Here is a 23,409-nt window from a genome sequence, read left to right as displayed (position 1 = left end):
ATAAAAAAATAAACTATCAAAACAGGCATTAGCTATTTTTAAAAGTTTAGGACATTTTTTAAATGCATTAACATATTTTGAATTAGAAAGCATTTTGTTAAATTCCTTTAATAATTTTTAATACACGGAATTGTATTTGAAATCATGAACTTTTCTTATTGTACAAACATTTTTCTAAAATTGCAATAATTTTATTGTATATGCGAGCATTTTTTACAACACTCCGAGTAGTTTTTGAAGTCACAAACATTTTAGTTTTTTAAATAAGTTGATTTATAATTTTCAGTTTATTAAAAGTTTATTGATTATTTGAAGTTCTAAATGATTTAAACTAAAAAAATAATACAGAACTGAAAATAAATAAATAAACGGAACTAAAAGCAGGCGCTTGTGCATGGGCCGGCCCATACGGTGTGCTGGATATTTTCCCAGCGGAGCGTAATATAGGAGGTTCTTACATGGGCCGGCCCAGTCCAAGATTTTTTGCTTTTTGAAACGTTTTCTGTTACTTACCGGTGGCATGGTGGGTAATTTATGCAAACTTTAGGGTTAATTTCCATGACGGACGACCAGAAATCGTATTTGCTTTATTATTAGGGAAGATTAAAGGAAGATCTGCCATCGTGGTGATGGTTCGACCTACCGATCCTAGCGATACATCATCCCGCTCCCGATCGTTCTGTCCTCATGATAAAAAAAACTGCGAAACAAAATAGAAACAACCGCTGTCACATCGCCATGATGCCCGCGACCCGCCCACGATCTCCCCTTCCCATCTGCACGTAGTGTCCTTTGCCCCTCCCTTCTCTCCCTCTTCCATCCTCCTGGCAGCCCATGCCTCCCACATGGTTCTCTTATCCGCCACCACTGAACACCGCAACTGTGACACGGCCAAGATTTCCTCCGTCACTTTGTCCCCACCTCCAACAATGGCTCCCGCCGTGAAGACGTTCGAGCCCACCCGGCTTCTCCTTCCCGACGTTCAGCTAGGCTGCACACCACCTCCTCCTCTTACCACTTCCCACCTCGTGCTAGGCTTCGTTTCCCCCATTGTAGCGACCAGACCTCAATCAGTCCAGTCTCTATGCATCTGTGTCATCCCTGGATCGGTATGCTGACACGCACAGTACTTTGATGGGTATTATAATAGAGTAGCAATCACACACATATTACAACGAATGTCTCAAAGAGAACTTATTACAATAATATGGCCTAAGGCCATCTAAATATGATAACAACGGAAGGCTTGGAAGATAAAGTAGGTCCATCAACTCCAACGGCATAGATGAGTGCAAAACAACGACCTATGGTGCTTACTCGATATCTGAAAAGTCTGCAACATGAAATTTGCAGCCCGAAACGAGTGAGCACATGGAATATGTTGGCAAGGTAACACATAGACTCTCTACTTCTGGGTAGACCGTACCACCTATACCCTCTACATCTGCTAGTCTACCACTTCGAGAGCTTCACACAACTTACTCAACTATGCTAGAGCCCATAATAGCTTGCGGCTGCACACGTAAGTTTCAGGTATGAATAGTCTTATGATCCCTTTGAAGCTGGGTGGCGGACCTTAGGATGATCACACGGTTCCCCCTGGATATCCTGACAGCCACTGGGGATTCCAGGGCGCCTCAAGCAATCCACCAAGATGTGTATTTAAGTAGCCACCTTAAGTTAACCTTTAATTAACAATACTCACATCTGTCATGAAAACCACTCACCCAAATAATCGTCTTCGAGCATAGCATAGCAATAATAGCATAACGTAGAAGTAACTCCCAAAAATTTGATAGTAAACAGGTAATAGGTTCTACCTATGTATCTACTTACCAATACCCACATGTTAATTAGATCCTAACCATGCAATGTGTGAGGGTCGATCTAATGCAATAAAAACTGGGTAATAAGGGATATGATCAAAGTGTTACTTGCCTTGCTGATGATCCGCAAAACCTAGGGACTCGTAGTAGCACGCTTCACAATCCAGGTATTGTATCGCAACAAACAATAGCACACATAAGCAACAATATAAATGCATGGGTAAAAGCGAATAAGATCTAACCAGAAAGTTCAAGTAAAGAACTCCGGTTTGCAAAAAGAATCAGATCAAACGGATCAACAAAACTCAAACTGCGAAAGAAACGAGATTCGTTTACTAATCTTGACTAAAGTCAAAATTTTATTTATAAAAAATCTTGTGCAAGTGGATTAATCGGAAAGAGATTTTCGTGACGAAAATCTGGGCGTTTGAATCACCTGATTCCGATAAACGAGCGAAAAGTTATACTAATCAGGAATCGCGATAGAAATTAATCGCGAAAAAAAAATCCCCGGAAATAAATGTGACGAACAGACGGACGAATGAACGTTAAAACGAACGTACGGACGAACGTCCGTTAATTAAATAAACCAAATAAAATAAGTATAAAAAAAATCTGCAAATATTTTTTCTACCTCGGGCGGCGTGTTTCGGCGAGTGGCGGCGAGCAGCGGCGGCGGCGGGCGGCGGCTAGGATTTGTGCGCAGGGGGAGGGCGGCTTATAAAGGCCTCCGGGGTCGGTTCGTTTTTTTTAAATTGGACGAGATAGAAAATTAAAAAAGAAGTCCATACGAACTCCGATTTCGATGAAACAAATTTTGCCGAACTCCTAATAATGAGCTCTACAACGTGGACATTTTTAAAAGTCCGAAATAATATTTTGAAAAACGCGTATTTTCGTAAGTCCAATAAAATAGCAAATAAAATCCAAATAAAAATTATTATTTGGCTTTAATATTTCCTCTCAAATATTTCTAAATTTTGGGAAAGTCATTTTATCCCCTCTCTCATATTTTTATATATGAAATATTTGAAGAGAGAAATAATTAAAAACCATTGATCCTCTTTTCATTATGTGAGAAAATCCCAATATGAAAATAAATAAATTCCCAACTCTCTCCAAGGGATCAGAAATTATGCAAATAAAATATGATATGCAAGATGCTCTAATGCAATAACATTCCAAATTGGAAATTTGGGATGTTACAAACCTACCCCCTTAAGACGAATCTCGCCCTCGAGATTCGGGTTGGCTAGAAAATAGGTGCGGGTGATCTTTCCGTAGATCCTCCTCTCGTTCCGAGGTGGCTTCTTCCTCGGTATGGTGGGTTCATTGAACTTTGCAGAACTTGATAACCTTGGTGCGTGTGGCTCAGTTGGCATACTCGAGAATCTTCTCTGGTTTCTCCTCGTAGGTCAAATCACTATCCAACTGAATTGCTTCCAGTGGTACTGTATCTCTTAGAGGAATATCGGCCATCTCTGTGTGGCACTTTTTCAACTAGGAAACATGGAAGACATCGTGAACTCCCGACAATCCTTCCGGCAATTCCAACTTGTAAGCAACTTCTCCCATACGTTCCAGAACTTTGTATGGTCCCACAAAAGGTGGTGCTAATTTTCCTTTAACTCCAAAACGCTTAACTCCTCGAACTGGGGACACGCGAAGATAAACTCTGTCTCCGACTTCATGAACTGTCTCCTTGCATTTTGAATCTGCATAGCTCTTCTATCTGGACTGGGCTACCTTCAGTCTATCACATATCAACTTAACCTTTTCTTCAGATTCCTTAATCAAATCTGGTCCGAACAGCTGACGGTCTCCAACTTCGTCACATAACAACGGTGTCCTGCACCTTCTCCCGTACAAAGCTTCGAAAGGGGCCATCTTTAAACTGGCTTGATAGCTGTTGTTGTAGGAGAACTCTGCGTACGACAAATTGTTGTCCCAACTGGATCCATAATCTAGTGCACAAGCTCTCAGCATGTCCTCCAGAATCTGGTTGACTCTCTCGTTCTGTCCATTTGTCTGTGGATGAAAGGCTGTACTGAACTCTAGCCTGGTTCCCAAGGTTTCGTGCAACTCATTCCAGAACTTTGAGGTAAACTGGGTTCCTCTATCTGATACAATGGCTCTCGGAACTCCATGCAGACATACGATCCTGGTCATGTATATCTTCGCCAACTTAGCACTGTTGTAAGTAGTCTTTACTCGGATGAAATGAGTTACCTTCGTCAAACGGTCGACTACAACCCAAATCGAGTCATAGCCTGTGTCGGGACCCCGATCCTGAGTCATAAGAACCTAGCCTGTAACACATCACATCACTTTGCGGCCTCACGCACGGTAAACTCCACGGCTGCCACCTTACCTTGGCCGGGATCGTTTGCGTCTTTTGGCTCACGTATATGAATATGTTGCTAGCGTTCAAACGACAAAGAACCCGGGTCGACATGACTAGTTATAAACCCAAGCGGTACATCCGTACAGGGACAGGCATACATAACCCAGCAAAGCAGGTGTCGGTCATCAGCGTGTGTAGACGAGTCGTAGCAAGCTACAAGGACTCCATTACACCGCGTGACATTTCCCCGAGGGGACAGTCACAACAGCAAAGAAGGATACATGCCGGTCAATCAATGTGTTCCAAGCAGTAGCAAGCTACGAAGGCCCGATGGAAACACAAAGAGGCATTTCCCTGTAAAGAGTACTACTAAAGGCAAACAACTAGGTGTCGAATCCCAGACATATAATTCATTTCAAACATACACACATTATGCACGATATGTGTAGATACAACATGGCATCACAACATAACTCTATGACTCAAGCATTTATTAAAGACTCATAAGAGTCAACATAGTATGATATTACAAACAGGGGTCTCATGACCCGACACTCAAGTCATACAAACAACAAGCGGAAGCAAATCATGTCTGGGTACAGACATCTACTAAAAGTGGCTGGAAGAGCCTGAAAAGCTACTGCGACCCTATCAAAGGAGCCAGACCTCTGTCTGGGATTCCCAAGCTATTCCGGTCAACATTGAACACATCGCGTAGAACCTTTTAATGAGTCTAAGTCTTCTCTGCAAAAACATAAATAAAGCAACCGTGAGTACAAAGGTACTCAGCAAGTCTTACATCAGAACTATCTACATATGCATCATGTTTCAATGAAAGGATTGTGGGGTTTGATTGCAGCAAGCCAGCTTTGACTCTTGGCTAACCTGTACTACGACTACAAGTTCTTTCTTTGAGGTGGGATAGCGCACACGAGTCCACATATTCACCAATTCAACAAACCACTATGGATCCACTCTCGTCTCCCTATGAGAAGGCCTTCCATAGCACTCACACTTATCTTGCATGCTTTAGAGTATCCATTTAACTTGTCTATGTACCACGTAATGTTTCCAAGTAGTCCATATCCAAGGACGCGGCTATTCGAACAGATTGAATCACCCTGCAGGGGTATACTTCTTCACACACGCTCCCACCACTTATCACCATGTGCACGTCATGCATCTTGGCAACCTTCAAGCGGAAGCACTGGCGTGGGTGTCGGCCACGACCGTTAACCACACAAGACCCTAGTCTAGGTTTCTTGCCTATTTGAGACTGAACCCGCAAGGAAGTCCGGCCGGGGTTTCCTCTACGGCCCCAAACGATGTGCGCAGGGTTCCCAAGCCCACCATCCGGGTGCCACTTGGTACACCGGGCCACTATGTATCTACCGTAGTGAAGCCTACCCTGTCGGGCAGAGCTAACCACGACCGCCAACACTTTTCCTACAACACACCGACAGAGATCTAGGCGATTAATAAGACGAGAGGGTCAATTAAGTATCCCAATGTGTGGTAGTATCTTGTCTTGGATAACACACACACAGAACTGAGTTCTTAAGGACGGTCCCAATGAGACAACCCGCCATGTACTCCTACATGGCCTCTCATCGCTACCTTTACCAAATCAGATTCACACCTTTACTCTCACATTGTAGGACATGCACACAACCATTCCGATTCATCATCCAGACGGATCAGACCCAACACGACCCTAAGCACAGCAGGCATTGTAAGCAAGCATGGATGAGTAAGTACAACAAGGCTCAAGCAGTTGCTACTCATGCTCAGTGGTTTCAACTATTTACTGTGACAAATCAGGTCATGCAGAGGAATGGGTTCAACTACCGATAACATGTACAGTTGGATCATGTTTTTCCTAATGCAGTAAAAGAGAGCAGGAGCGAGAGAGTGGGTTTATTTCAATATGCTCAAGGGGGTTTGCTTGCCTGACACGTCTGAAGATAGCATTGAGTCTTCATCAATGTCAACGATCACATCGTCGGAAACATCGTTTACCGAGAGGGAAGAACACCGACAAACAAGGAAGAACAAAAATTACTTCACATAAATGCAACACTATGATGCATGCTCAAGACATAAAATGAAAGGTGGCAGGGCTAATGTGGCTATCATTTCTTAAGTTGAAGTTGGTTTGAATTAGGATTCAAACATCACTTCAAGCCGGGTATTTTTCCAAGTACCCTTATAATTGATTCGACCTGATGCTCATAACAAATTGTTCCAACATGCATGGAGTTAGTATTTTGAGGTACTGATTTGCATTGACCAATGTTTGATCATAGTAATTGAAGTGGAATTCAAATAGGAATCAAATTCCAACTTCAAACTATTTATTAAATTTACCCTATTCATCATTTTGCCTATTTGGTGATGTTAACTTTTTCAAACATGCATGAAAATGCCATAATAAGATTCTTTGGATTTTTCAGATCATTTTTCATATATAAATTATTTCCATCTGAGTTATATTTTAATTTCTATGAATTTTTGAAGTTTTGCTATTATTCTGGAATTAAATAAAATCAGAAAAAGCTGTTACTGCGTCAGGCTGATGTCATCCCTACGTCAGCAGGTCAACCAGCCGGTCCAGGTCAAATCCTGACGAGTGGGGTCCACTGGTCAGTGACCCAAAGGCTAACCCCGCGCTGACCAGCCCCTAATTGGGGTTTGACCAGGCGTGGGGCCCTCTGGCAGTGCCTCTAAGGCCTGATTAGTGGCGGGTTAAGGTGGCCACGTCGGCCCCCACCGGAGGTGGTCGCCGGCGACCATAGCCGCGGCGGAGGGCTCGCCGGAGACGACCTAAACGGCGCTACAGGGCACCAAATCGGGCGCAATTTGGCTCTACGGATAGCTGATGAAGCGCAGCATCCGTTCCGACCAAGCCACGGGCCAGGAGGTGGCTGGAGCTGACGGCAACGACGACAGAGGCAGCGACCGGAGCTCGGCCTTGTGCGGGTGGTGGCTGCAGGGCACGGGATTGGCACGTGAGGGGCTTGACATCATCCACAGAGCTCCAGGAGCTCGTTCCAGGGCTCAAATGCGTCGGTGGCGGACCGCAGCGACCGCAACGACGGTAATAGCGGCGAGGAGATCTCGGCCATGGTGGGGATCGAGGCTACGGGGCACAGAAGAGCGTGGGGTGAGAGGGTAAATGATGACGAGCTCACGGTGGTTCCGATGGTGTTGTTGGAGGGCTCGGGGGTGCGCCGGAGGGAGGGAATCGACGGAAGAGGTCCGACGGCCGGAGGTGAAGACGACGACGGTGGCAGCTCGATTCAGGGGCTTCAGCTTGATTCTCTCGACGGGGAGGTGCAGCACGTCATGGCGGAGAGATTGGGCTGCTCGGATAGGACTAGCAGGGCCGGAGGGCACGGTGGTGAGCTCGAGCCCGAGCTCACCAATGGCGGCAGGAGAAAAGAGAGAGCAGGGCAGAGTAGAGAGGGAGAAATGGAGAGGAGGAGGAGATCGGGACGGCTCTTCTAAGCCTATCCCACTCACCAGGGCGGCGGGGAGCCAGGCACGCAGGTGGCGTGGAGCCCCTGGCTATGCGCCATGGCGAGCTTCTCCTCTGCCTTCTGGCAAGAGGAAGAAGACGCCTGAGCCCCTGGTGGGCTGGGCCAGGCGACAGGTAAGCTTTTTTTTTTCTCTATTTCTTTTCTGTTTTGTTATTTCTAACATTTGTTTTATTTGTTTTGGCTCCAACTAATTCAAAGAAAATAGCTAAACAACTCTGGGGGTGTTATTTGGAATATTTCCAACCCCATGAGAAGTTTTCAACATTTTATAAACTAGGAAGTATTTGAAATCAATTAATTAATTGATTTCAATGGCTTTTGAGTTTAAACTAAAATGCCAAAAGTATTTTTAAAAAGAAAACCAATCCTGAATTGTGTTTTCCAAGATTTATCAAAAATGATGGACTTTTATGGAGGCCATTTTGGGTTTATTGATTTGTCACAACTTTGGATTGTTTTTGAATATAGACTATGTTGGGGTTTTGCTTTGATTTCACTTCTTTCTTGGGTTCAATTCATTTTCTTAGAATGCAAAGAAAGAAAACATGAGCTCAAACTTGCTAAGCTCTACTAGGGATTTCAGGGATGTGACAACTCACCCCCACTAAACAAGAATCTCGTCCCGAGATTCAAGCGTAGTCGGGAAGAGGAAGAGGGGACACTAAACTATCACAATCTTCATGATCCATTTGCTCCTCTCGAGGACATTGATTCATCGCACCATGTTGATCTTGACATCTTTGTCCTTGAGGTCTTCTCTAGCTTGACGACAAAAGAACAGGGAGACTACACAAGATTCGATCTCCTCAAAGATCGAGCAACTCAAGATCAACTCATAGAATGAGACATAGGAACGTCCCTTAAGCTGAGACACAACACCAAAACATGGATGAGAAAATGAGACATATAGCAGAGGTGCGATTGATAGGCAACAAATCCATGCTTAAATCAGATGGTGACGAGGTTTCAAAGTAGCGAGGATTAAAATGCCCTTCATACCATAACGGGGCACCTTAGAAGATGACTCATAGAGGTATTCCTTTAAGTGGCAAAAAGAATTACTTTTGATACAGAGATCATTGAAACTCTTCATACCAGGGTAAGGCAATTCACAATTGATTGTTGGAGGAATATGAAAGAATGGCATACTCAGTTGGAAAGAAACTAGAGTTATAGAACAACTCGGCGAACGGAAGACACATTCCAAGTATTACCGAGGATATAACCTAGTGTCTGAGCGTGCTCTCAAGAACTTGAGCATTTCCATACTCATCAAAGTTTTACCAATATCTGTGCCAAGATCTTGGTGACACAACATACTACCATGATGAACAGTGATGGAGGATGTAGATGCAAAGGAAGACAACACTTCCTCAGATTTCACCTTAGCTGTGCCAAGGAACGAAATCTGGTTGATCGACCGAGAGACATTTAGCACTCCGCTTCTAATGTTCTCCTTGATGTACTAGCACAACCCAATTATAGATCATGCTTGATATCTAGCACATCAAGTATAGGTCAGAATTCGGGGCATCAAAGGGAGTCCATGAGGAACAACTTCCAAAATAAGTCATACAAAACCTCACAGGGAGATGGCTAAGATTGCTGATACAAGATATAGTATCAAATCTTCCGGCTAGGTGTGTTAGCCACAACATCACTTTACCGGATTACATAGAGACCAATATTATAATTCTTGGGGAAAGTTCCAACCATTTTAACTGCCTGAGATTCAGCTCCGGTTGGTGACACTATGCTTCAGACTCGGCATGTCTGAAAAGAAAGTTTGCAACACAAATCGATGGAATAACGTTGCAAGATTCTCAGGAAATGAACTACGAAAGCCAACTCCAAAACATGAGCTGGGTTGCAAGACCCACGTGATCACACTGCCCAAGACAACTGTGAACACATATAAATCTTACAACAAAACACTACCGAGTTCTGGATGGGAACCATTATTGCGGATATCGAAGCCATGTGCAAGTCCGTCTGGTACCTTCAGGAATGGCACTTACCTTATTTTCCTTGAACAAATCAATCAGTGGCTTGGTGTGCTAGGAGATACATATGGAGTGAAGATGATCAGTCTATCAAACCATAGAATACTTCGCACGTGCATGATTGACTTGGGATGATTCCGAAGAAACAAATTAACTTTTCGCGAATTCACGGCGGCAACTTGTATCAGATGCACATGAATTAGAGGAAGTCACTTCTTACACCTAACTTATACCTCGTGCACGAGACACGGAGACAATGTCTACAAAGTTTCCAACACTAGCTTAATGTCCAACATAGATGATGGAACAAATGAGAATGTTGTCGATCGGCTCAACAACAATTCATCAAGATACCCATATAAATGGATTTCCACAACTATGTGAGCAAGATAATAGCATTGGTCAGATCAAAGAATAGAATAGTGTAGGCTCAAGGAAATCCATGAGTAAGACACCGTTACTACAATCTTTGGTTCTGAGTTTGATTTGACAATAGCCCATACTCAAATCAAAATTGAACAAGATAATATATGCAACAATTGATCACACGAATCAACCGATGAAAATATCATCTTTCTTCAGACTCATACAACAGAAAAAATATCCTTTTTAAATGAGCTAAGTTTAGGCGAAGCTTTTATCTTCCAACTCTCCAAGTTGTTGTTTAGCTTAACCAACTAGCTCGGGGAATCCAATACGGATTCTTGGAGAAGGGGTTGGTTTATAGAAAAACCAACTTGATCACTAGCTCTATCATAACAGTCAGGAAACAACCTGGTAATACTTCCGAGAAGATATTCGGAAAATCACGAATCACCGATATATTATTAAGCTTGGGAACAATCTCGCTTTTCAGGGCAAGATGATGTGATCAATATAGCGAGGGATTGACACAATCCTAACCCATCGATCGAAAAGTGCACCATGAAGCATGGACTAGGTAGCACGCTCAATCTTATGATGACGATTCAATCACCATCACCATAAGAGTGAATTTATTGTCCATTAACTACTAAACAATTGCATTGCTAGGAGTATTGATTTCACACATCATGGTTCACCTGTCGATATTCCGGTTACAACCAACACGAAAACCGAGGGATGAACAATGATAGCGAGAAGTATCACTACATCAAGAGTACCTAAGAGATGGTGCAATTATCACAACATTCTTGACAACAAGAGGGTAATACTCCGAGATAGAACAGAACAAAAGCTGGTTAGCATTTCGATCTGTGGAATACGACTACTTTGTCCCAATCCAAGAAATGGATGTGATACTGGAGTTTGCTTCTCCGAGTCATTCGAGAATAGAACAATTTGACAGACCAGAGGAATAAAAGACATTGATAACAAGAATGCACAACTACTCTTGACTAACCTCTCAATGATGAAGGTCAAAATACAACTAGATAGGGCCAACTCAAGAGCACATGATTTCTTGAGTTATGGATGCATGGATTAGAATGTCGAACGAGTTCAACATAATTCTTCCAGATAACCCATGCAGAAGAGCGGAGTAGGCAGAATCACAATATGGAGTAGAGAACTCATCACGAGCACTCTGGTTATGATCTTTAATTCACGGAGAACTTCTGCCAAAGATGATTCATGGTGTTGGAAGAATGATATACCATGAACCTTGGGAACTACAACAAGGTTACTAATCATTCTAAAGGAACTAACAACACTATCAACAGAGATGAGCAGAATGATCCTTGGATTCAAAGACCAGAAATAGAATACCTAAAAACTAAATAACATCACGAGATGTTTCCAAAAATGATGGCCAGGACTATCACACTCGAAGACATAGCACACATCTAGACTATTGGGTAGTTTTCGGAGTAACATGTTTCCCTAATACTTCAACAAGACGTCGAGGTAATAGAGTACCTCAACACAATTATTAGTGTGCTTTGTCCGGCCAAAAGTCATTGGGAAAAGAGGAAGGAATTTGCAATCGCATCAGACTATTTGGGGACTTTGGAAAACTCGGACAGCATAACGGCTGTACGGGCATGAAATATGAGGCAACCTGCAAGAAAACTAACAACATAACAATTGAATTCTTATGGAGACACAGATCCAGGAAGACAACAACTTTTCTATAAGTCTCCAGCATAGTAACTCGTCATCCTAATGAATAGATGAGAAAGCCTAATTCTTAAACCCCGTAGAATAAAGGGGAGGATGACTCAGAATAAAATGACACAAGGAAAGGAGTAAAAAGAGCCTTATGTTCCCTTCCACAAACAATTCCCTTATATGACTAAAGAGTTGCTAGACTCAACATTGACCAGTTTGGCTTGGTTATCCTACAGGCAGTCAAGCTCTGATACCAAAGCTGTCGGGACCCTAATCCTGAGTCATAAGAACCTAGCCTGTAACACATCACATCACTTTGCGGCCTCACGCACGGTAAACTCCACGGCTGCCACCTTACCTTGGTCGGGACCGTTTGCGTCTTTTGGCTCACGTATATGAATATGTTGCTAGCGTTCAAACGACAAAGAACCCGGGTCGACATGACTAGTTATAAACCCAAGCGGTACATCCGTACAGGGACAGGCATACATAACCCAGCAAAGCAGGTGTCGGTCATCAGCGTGTGCAGACGAGTCGTAGCAAGCTACAAGGACTCCATTACACCGCGTGACATTTCCCCGAGGGGACAAACACAACAGCAAAGAAGGATACATGCCGGTCAATCAATGTGTTCCGAGCAGTAGCAAGCTACCAAGGCCCGATGGAAACACAAAGAGGCATTTCCCTGTAAAGAGTACTACTAAAGGCAAACAACTAGGTGTCGAATCCCACACATATAATGCATTTCAAACATACACACATTATGCACGATATGTGTAGATACAACATGGCATCACAACATAACTCTATGACTCAAGCATTTATTAAAGACTCATAAGAGTCAACATAGTATGATATTACAAACAGGGGTCTCGTGACCCGACACTCAAGTCATACAAACAACAAGCGGAAGCAAATCATGTCTGGGTACAGACATCTACTAAAAGTGGCTGGAAGAGCCTGAAAAGCTACTACGACCCTACCAAAGGAGCCATACCTCTGTCTGGGATTCCCAAGCTATTCCGGTCAACATCGAACACATCGCGTAGAACCTTTTAATGAGTCTAAGTCTTCTCTGCAAAAACATAAATAAAGCAACCGTGAGTACAAAGGTACTTATCAAGTCTTACATCAGAACTATCTACATATGCATCATGTTTCAATGAAAGGATTGTGGGGTTTGATTGCAGCAAGCCAGCTTTGACTCTTGGCTAACCTGTACTACGACTACAAGTTCTTTCTTTGAGGTGGGATAGTGCACACGAGTCCACATATTCACCAATTCAATACACCACTATGGATCCACCCTCGTCTCCCTATGAGAAGGCCTTCCATAACACTCACACTTATCTTGCATGTTTTTGTTGGGGAACGTCGCATGGGAAACAAAAAATTTCCTACGCGCACGAAGACCTATCATGGTGATGTCCATCTACGAGAGGGGATTTCCGATCTACGTACCCTTGTAGATCGCACAGCAGAAGCGTTAGTGAACGCGGTTGATGTAGTGGAACGTCCTCACGTCTCTCGATCCGCCCCGCGAACTGTCGCACGAACCGTCCCGTGATCCGTCCCATGATCTAGTGCCGAACGGACGGCACCTCCGCGTTCAACACACGTACAGCTCGACGATGATCTCGGCGTTCTTGATCCAGCAAGAGAGACGGAGAGGTAGAAGAGTTTTCCGGCAGCGTGACGGTGCTCCGGAGGTTGGTGATGATCTAATCTCGGCAGGGCTCCGCCCGAGCTCCGCAGAAACGCGATCTAGAGGTAAAACCGTGGAGTTATGTGGTCGGGCTGCCTTGGAAAAGTTGTCTCAAATCAGCCCTAATTGCTCTATATATATAGGAGGAGGGAGGGGAGGCTTGCCTTGAGGCTCAAGGAGCCCCAATGGCTGCGCCACCAAGGGAGGAGGAGTCCTCCTCCAATCCTAGTCCAACTAGGATTGGAAAGTGGAGTCCTTCTCTCCTTTCCCACCTACTTTTTTTTCTTTCTCTTTGATTTTCTGTCCTTGGCGCATAGGGCCCTCTTGGGCTGTCCCACCAGCCCACCAAGGGCTCGTGCACCACCCCCAAGGCCTATGGGCTTCCCCGGGGTGGGTTTCCCCCCCGGTGAACACCCGGAACCCATTCATCATTCCCGCTACATTCCCGGTAACTCTGAAAACCTTCCGGTAATCAACTGAGGTCATCCTATATATCAATCTTCGTTTCCGGACCATTCCGGAAACCCTCGTAACGTCCGTGATCTCATCCGGGACTCCGAACAACATTCGGTAACCAACCATATAACTCAAATACGCATAAAACAACGTCGAACCTTAAGTGTGCAGACCCTGCGGGTTCGAGAACTATGTAGACATGACCCGAGTGACTCCTCGGTCAATACCCAATAGCGGGACCTGGATGCCCATATTGGATCCCACATATTCTAAGAAGATCTTATCGTTTGAACCTCAGTGCCAAGGATTCATATAATCCCGTATGTCATTCCCTTTGTCCTTCGGTATGTTACTTGCGCGAGATTCGATCGTCAGTATCCACATACCTATTTCAATCTCGTTTACCGGCAAGTCTCTTTACTCGTTCCGTAATACAAGATCCCGCAACTTACGCTAAGTCACATTGCTTGCAAGGCTTGTGTGTGATGTTGTATTACCGAGTGGGCCCCGAGATACCTCTCCGTCACACGGAGTGACAAATCCCAGTCTCGATCCATACTAACTTAACGAACACCTTCGGAGATACCTGTAGAGCATCTTTATAGTCACCCAGTTACGTTGCGACGTTTGATACACACAAAGCATTCCTCCGGTGTCAATGATTTATATGATCTCATGGCCATAGGAACAAATACTTGACACGCAGAAAACAGTAGCAACAAAATGACACGATCAACATGCTACGTCTATTAGTTTGGGTCTAGTCCATCACGTGATTCTCCTAATGACTTGATCCAGTTATGAAGCAACAACACCTTGTATATAATCAGAAGACCCTGACTATCTTTGATCAACTGGCTAGCCAACTAGAGGCTTGCTAGGGACAGTGTTTTGTCTATGTATCCACACATGTATATAAGTCTTCATTCAATACAATTATAGCATGGATAATAAACGATTATCTTGATACAGGAATTATAATAATAACTATATTTATTATTGCCTCTAGGGCATAATTCCAACAGTCTCCCACTTGCACTAGAGTCAATAATCTAGCCCTCACATCATCATGCGAATTACATTGTAATAAATCTAACACCCATATAGTTCTGGTGTTGATCATGCTTTGCCCGTGGAAGAGGTTTAGTCAGCGGGTCTGCTACATTCAGATCTGTGTGCACTTTGCATATATTTATGTCCTCCCCTTCGACGTAGTCGCGGATGAGGTTGAAGCGTCGTTTGATGTGTCTGGTCTTCTTGTGAAACCGTGGTTCCTTTGCTAAGGCAATGGCACCCGTGTTGTCACAGAACAAGGTTATTGGATTCAGTGCGCTTGGCACCACTCCCAGATCCGTCATGAACTGCTTCATCCAGACACCCTCCTTAGCCGCCTCCGAGGCAGCCATGTACTCCGCTTCACATGTAGAATCAGCTACGACGCTTTGCTTGGATCTGCACCAGCTTACCGCACTCCCATTAAGAATAAATACGTATCCGGTCTGCGACTTAGAGTCGTCCGGATCTGTGTCAAAGCTTGCATCGATGTAACCCTTTACGACGAGCTCTTCGTCACCTCCATACACGAGAAACATCTCCTTAGTCCTTTTCAGGTACTTCAGGATATTCTTGACCGCCGTCCAGTGATCCAGTCCTGGATTGCTCTGGAACCTGCCTGCCATACTTATGGCCAGGCTAACGTCCGGTCTAGTGCACAACATTGCATACATGATAGAACCTATGGCTGAAGCATAGGGGACGGTGCTCATATGCTCTCTATCCTTATCAGTTGCTGGGCACTGAGTCTTACTCAATCTCGTACCTTGTAAAACCGGCAAGAACCCTTTCTTGGACTGTTCCATTTAGAACCTCTTCAAAACTTTATCAAGGTATGTGCTTTGTGAAAGTCCTATCAGGCGTTTTGATCTATCCCTGTAGATCTTAATGCCTAGAATGTAAGCAGCTTCTCCTAGGTCCTTCATAGAGAAACTTTTATTCAAGTAATCCTTTATGCTCTCCAAAAACTCTACGTTGTTTCCAATCAGCAATATGTCATCCACATATAATATTAGAAATGCCACAGAGCTCCCACTCACTTTCTTGTAAATACAAGATTCTCCAACCACTTGTATAAACCCAAATGCTTTGATCACCTCATCAAAGCGTTTGTTCCAACTCCGAGATGCTTGCACCAGTTCATAAATGGATCGCTGGAGCTTGCACACCTTGTTAACATTCTTAGGATCGACAAAACCTTCGGGTTGCATCATATACAACTCTTCCTTAAGGAAACCGTTAAGGAACGCTGTTTTGACATCCATTTGCCAGATTTCATAATCGAAAAATGCAGCTATTGCTAACATGATTCTGACAGACTTAAGCATCGCTACGGGTAAGAATGTCTCATCGTAGTCAACTCCTTGAACTTGTGAAAAAACCTTTGCCACAAGTCGAGCTTCATAAACGGTCACATTGCCATCAGCGTCCGTCTTCTTCTTAAAGATCCATTTGTTCTGAATGGCCTTGCGGCCCTTAGGTAGTACTTCCAAAGTCCACACTTTGTTTTCATACATGGATCCTATCTCGGACTTCATGGCCTCCAGCCATTTGTTGGAATCTGGGCCCACCATTGCTTCTTCATAATTTGCAGGTTCATTGTTGTCTAACAACATGATTGACAAAACGGGATTACCGTACCACTCTGGAGCAGCACGTGGTCTCGTCGACCTGCGTGGTTCGATAGGAACTTGAACCGGAGTTTCATGATCATCATCATTAACTTCCTCCCCAACCGACGTCGCAACGACAGGGGTTTCCCCTTGCCCTGCGCCACCATCCAGAGGGATGAGAGGTTCGACAACTTCATCAAGTTCTATCTTCCTCCCACTCAATTCTCTCGAGAGAAACTCCTTCTCGAGAAAAACTCCGTTTTTAGCAACAAACACTTTGCCCTCGGATTTGAGATAGAAGGTGTACCCAACTGTCTCTTTTGGGTAACCTATGAAGACGCACCTTTCCGCTTTGGGTTCCAGCTTTTCAGGCTAAAGCTTTTTGACATAAGCATCACATCCCCAAACTTTAAGAAACGACAACTTTGGCCTTTTGCCATACCACAGTTCGTATGGTGTCGTCTCAACGGATTTTGATGGTGCCCTATTTAAAGTGAATGCAACCGTGTCTAATGCATAACCCCAAAACGATAACGGCAAATCGGTAAGAGACATCATAGATCGCACCATCTCTAATAAAGTACGATTACAACGTTCGGACACACCATTACGCTGTGGTGTTCCAGGCGGTGTCAACTGTGAAACAATTCCACATTGTCTTAAGTGAGCACCAAACTCGAAACTCAGATATTCACCCCCACGATCAGACCGTAGGAACTTGATCTTCTTGTTACGATGATTTTCAACTTCACTCTGAAACTGCTTGAACTTTTCAAATGTTTCAGACTTGTGCTTCATTAAGTAGACATAACCATATCTACTCAAATCGTCAGTGAAGGTGAGAAAATAACGATATCCGTCGCGTGCCTCCACGCTCATCGGACCGCACACATCGGTATGTATGATTTCCAATAAGTCACTGGCACGCTCCATTGTTCCGGAGAACGGAGTTTTAGTCATCTTGCCCATGAGGCATGGTTCGCACGTGTCAAGTGAATCAAAGTCAAGTGACTCCAAAAGTCCATCGGTATGGAGTTTCTTCATGCGCTTTACACCAATATGACCTAAGCGGCAGTGCCACAAAAACATGGCGCTATCATTGTGAACTCTAACTATTTTGGTCTCAATGTTATGTATATGTGTATCACTATCAAGATTCAATATTAACAATCCTCTCACATTGGGTGCATGACCATAAAAGATGTTACTCATAGAAATAGAACAACCATTATTCTCTGACTTAAAAGAGTAACCGTCTCGCAATAAACAAGATCCATATATAATGTTCATGCTCAACACAGGCACTAAATAACAATTATTCAAGTTCATAACTAATCCTGATGGTAACTGAAGTGAAATTGTGCCGACGGCGATTGCATCAACCTTGGAACCATTTCCTACGCGCATCGTCACTTCATCTTTCGCCAGCCTTCACCTATTCCGCAGTTCCTGTTTCGAGTTGAAAATATGAGCAACAGAACCGGTATCGAATACCCACGCACTACTACGAGAGCTGGATAAGTACACATCAATAACATGTATATCAAATATACCTGATTTTTCTTTGGCCGCCTTCTTATCAGCCAGATACTTGGGGCAGTTGCGCTTCCAGTGACCCATACCCTTGCAATAGTAGCACTCTGTTTCAGGCTTAGGTCCAGCTTTGGGTTTCTTCGTCGGATTGGCAACAGGCTTGCCGCTCTTCTTTGAATTGCCCTTCTTTCCTTTGCCGTTTCTCTTGAAACTAGTGGTCTTATTCACCATCAACACTTGATGCTCTTTATGGAGTTCAGACTCTGCGACTTTCAGCATCGCAAACAACTCGCCGGGTGACTTGTTCATCCCTTGCATGTTGTAGTTCAACACAAAGCCCTTATAGCTTGGCGGCAGTGATTGAAGAATTCTATCAGTGATAGCCTCTTGCGGGAGTTCAATCCTCAGCTCAGCTAGACGGTTTGAGTACCCAGACATTTTGAGCACATGTTCACTGACAGACGAATTCTCCTCCATCTTGCAAGCATAGAATTTATCGGAGGTCTCATACCTCTCGATCCGGGCGTTCTTCTGAAAGATAAACTTCAACTCCTGGAACATCTCATATGCTCCATGACACTCAAAGCGACGTTGAAGTCTCGGTTCTAAGCCATACAAGACTGCACATTGAACTACTGAGTAGTCCTCCTTACGTGTTAACCAAGCGTTCTTAGCATCCTGGTCAGCCGTAGCGGGTGGTTCATCTTCTAGCGCAGCATTAAGGACATAATCCTTCTTCCCAGCTTGTCGGATCAACTTAAGATTACGAGCCCAGTCTACAAAGTTGCTTCCATCATATTTCAACTTAGCTTTCTCTAGGAACGTATTAAAATTCAGGGTGACTGTCGCGTGAGCCATGATCTACAACACAAATATATTCAAAGTGGACTTAGACTATGTTCAAGATAATTAGAGTTTAACTTAATCAAATTACTTGCTAAACTCCCACTCAAAAAAGTACATCTCTCTAGTCATTTGAGTGGTTCATGACCCACTTACACTAGCTCAAGTCCGATCATCACGTGAGTTGAGTATAGTTTCAGTGGTAAGCATCCCTATGCTAATCATATCAACTATATGATTCATGATCGACCTTTCGGTCTCATGTGTTCCGAGGCCATGTCTGCACATGCTAGGCTCGTCAAGCTTAACCCGAGTGTTCCACGTGTGCAACTATTTTGCACCCGTTGTATGTGAACGTTGAGTCTATCACACCTGATCATCACGTGGTGTCTCGAAACGACGAACTATAGCAATGGTGCACAGTCGGGGAGAACACAATTTCGTCTTGAAATTTTAGTGAGAGATCACCTCATAATGCTACCGTTGTTCTAAGCAAAACAAGGTGCATAAAAGGATTAACATCACATGCAATTCATAAGTGGCATGATATGGCCATCATCACGTGCTCCTTGATCTCCATCACCAAAGCACCGGCATGATCTTCTTGTCACCGGCGCCACACCATGATCTCCATCAACATGTTGCCATCGTGGTTGTCGTGCTACTCATGCTATTACTACTAAAGCTACATCCTAGCAAAATAGTAAACGCATCTGCAAGCACAAACGTTAGTTTAAAGACAACCCTATGGCTCCTGCCGGTTGCCGTACCATCGACGTGCAAGTCGATACTATCTATTACAACATGATCATCTCATACATCCAATATATCACATCACATCGTTGGCCATATCACATCACAAGCATACCCTGCAAAAACAAGTTAGACGTCCTCTAATTTTGTTGTTGCATGTTTTACGTGGTGACCATGGGTATCTAGTAGGATCGCATCTTACTTACGCAAACACCACAACGGAGATATATGAATTGCTATTTAACCTTATACAAGGACCTCCTCGGTCAAATCCGATTCAACTAAAGTTGGAGAAACCGACACTTGCCAGTCATCTTTGAGCAAGGGGGCTACTCGTAGCGATGAAACCAGTCTCTCGTAAGCGTACGAGTAATGTCGGTCCAAACCGCTTCAATCCAACAATACCGCGGAATCAAGAAAAGACTAAGGAGGGCAGAAAAACGCACATCACCGCCCACAAAAACTTTTGTGTTCTACTCGAGAAGACATCTACGCATGAACCTGGCTCTGATACCACTGTTGGGGAACGTCGCATGGGAAACAAAAATTTTCCTACGCGCACGAAGACCTATCATGGTGATGTCCATTTACGAGAGGGGATTTCCGATCTACGTACCCTTGTAGATCGCACAGCAGAAGCGTTAGTGAACGCGGTTGATGTAGTGGAACGTCCTCATGTCCCTCGATCCTCCCCGCGAACCGTCCCACGAACCGTCCCGCGATCCGTCCCACGAACCGTCCCGCGATCCGTCCCACGATCTAGTGCCGAACGGACGGCACCTCCGCGTTCAGCACACGTACAGCTCGACGATGATCTCGGCCTTCTTGATCCAGCAAGAGAGACAGAGAGGTAGAAGAGTTCCCCGGTAGCGTGACGACGCTCCGGAGGATGGTGATGATCTAATATCGGCAAGGCTCCGCCCGAGCTCCGCAGAAACGCGATCTAGAGGTAAAGCCGTGGAGTTATGTGGTCGGGCTGCCTTGGAAAAGTTGTCTCAAATCAGCCCTAATTGCTCCATATATATAGGAGGAGGGAGGGGAGGTTTGCCTTGAGGCTCAAGGAGCCCCAAGGGCTGCGCCACCAAGGGAGGAGGAGTCCTCCTCCAATCCTAGTCCAACTAGGATTGGAAAGTGGAGTCCTTCTCTCCTTTCCCACCTCCTTTTTTTTTTCTCTTTGATTTTATATCCTTGGCGCATAGGGCCCTCTTGGGCTGTCCCACCAGCCCACCAAGGGCTGGTGCGCCACCCCCAAGGCCTATGGGCTTCCCCGGGGTGGGTTGCCCCCCCCGGTGAACACCCGGAACCCATTCGTCATTCCCGGTACATTCCCGGTAACTCCGAAAACCTTCCGGTAATCAAATGAGGTCATCCTATATATCAATCTTCATTTTTGGACCATTCCGGAAACCCTCGTGACGTCCGTGATCTCATCCGGGACTCCGAACAACATTCGGTAACCAACCATATAACTCAAATACGCATAAAACAACGTCGAACCTTAAGTGTGCAGACCCTGCGGGTTCGAGAACTATGTAGACATTACCCGAGTGACTCCTCGGTCAATACCCAATAGCGGGACCTGGATGCCCATATTGGATCCCACATATTCTACGAAGATCTTATCGTTTGAACCTCAGTGCCAATGATTCATATAATCCCGTATGTCATTCCCTTTGTCCTTCGGTATGTTACTTGCCCGAGATTCGATCGTCAGTATCCACATACCTATTTCAATCTCGTTTACCGGCAAGTCTCTTTACTCGTTCCGTAATACAAGATCCCACAACTTACGCTAAGTCACATTGCTTGCAATGCTTGTGTGTGATGTTGTATTACCGAGTGGGCTCCGAGATACCTCTCCGTCACACGGAGTGACAAATCCCAGTCTCGATCCATACTATCTTAACGAACACCTTAGGAGATACCTGTAGAGCATCTTTATAGTCACCCAGTTACGTTGCGACATTTGATACACATAAAGCATTCCTCCGGTGTCAGTGAGTTATATGATCTCATGGTCATAGGAACAAATACTTGACACGCAGAAAACAGTAGCAACAAAATGACACGATCAACATGCTACGTCTATTAGTTTGGGTCTAGTCCATCACATGATTCTCCTAATGACGTGATCCAGTTATCAAGCAACAACACCTTGTATATAATCAGAAGACCCTGACTATCTTTGATCAACTGGCTAGCCAACTAGAGGCTTGCTAGGGGCAGTGTTTTGTCTATGTATCCACACATGTATATAAGTCTTCATTCAATACAATTATAGCATGGATAATAAACGATTATCTTGATACATGAATTATAATAATAACTATATTTATTATTGCCTCTAGGGAATAATTCCAACAGTTTTAGAGTATCCATTTAACTTGTCTATGTACCACGTAATGTTTCCAAGTAGTCCATATCCGAGGACGTGGCTATTCGAACAGATTGAATCACCGTGCAGGGGTATACTTCTTCACACACGCTCCCACCACTTATCACCATGTGCACGTCATGCATCTCGGCAACCTTCAAGCGGAAGCACTGGCGTGGGTGTCGGCCACGACCATTAACCACAGAAGACCCTAGTCCAGGTTTATCGCCTATTTGAGACTGAACCCGGAAGGAAGTCCAGCCGAGGTTTCCTCTACGGCCCCAAATGATGTGCGCAGGGTTCCCAAGCCCACCATCCGGGTGCCACTTGGTACACCGTGCCACTGTGTATCTACCGTAGTGAAGCCTACCCCGTCGGGCAGAGCTAAACACGACCGCCAACACTTTTCCTACAAACACCAGAAACAAATTGCAACTCCTAGACAGAGATCTCGGCGATTAATAAGACGAGAGGGTCAATTAAGTATCCCAATGTGTGCTAGTATCTTGTCTTGGATAACACACACAGAACTCATTTCTTAAGGACGGTCCCAATGAGACAATCCGCCATGTACTCCTACATGGCCTCTCATCGCTACCTTTACCAAATCAGATTCACACCTTTACTCTCACACTGTAGGACATGCACACAAGCATTCTGATTCATCATCCAGACGGATCAGACCCAACACGACCCTAAGCATAGCATGCATTGTAAGCAAGCATGGATGAATAAGCACAACAAGGCTCAAGCAGTTGCTACTCATGCTCAGTGGTTTCAACTATTTACTGTGACAAATCAGGTCATGCAGAGGAATGGGTTCAACTACCGATAACATGTACAGTTGGATCATGTTTTTCCTAATGCAGTAAAAGAGAGCAGGAGCGAGAGAGTGGGTTTATTTCAATATGCTCAAGGGGGTTTGCTTGCCTGACACGTCTGAAGATAGCATTGAGTCTTCATCAATGTCAACGATCACATCGTCGGAAACATCGTTTACCGAGAGGGAAGAACACCGACAAACAAGGAAGAACAAAAATTACTTCACATAAATGCAACACTATGATGCATGCTCAAGACATAAAATGAAAGGTGGCAGGGCTAATGTGGCTATCATTTCTTAAGTTGAAGTTGGTTTGAATTAGGATTCAAACATCACTTCAAGCCGGGTATTTTTCCAAGTACCCTTATAATTGATTCGACCTGATGCTCATAACAAATTGTTCCAACATGCATGGAGTTAGTATTTTGAGGTACTGATTTGCATTGACCAATGTTT

Source organism: Hordeum vulgare, chromosome 2H, assembly GCF_904849725.1.
Source record: "Hordeum vulgare subsp. vulgare chromosome 2H, MorexV3_pseudomolecules_assembly, whole genome shotgun sequence".
Classification (NCBI taxonomy): Eukaryota; Viridiplantae; Streptophyta; class Magnoliopsida; order Poales; family Poaceae; genus Hordeum; species Hordeum vulgare.
Note: the sequence above shows the minus strand (reverse complement) of the source record.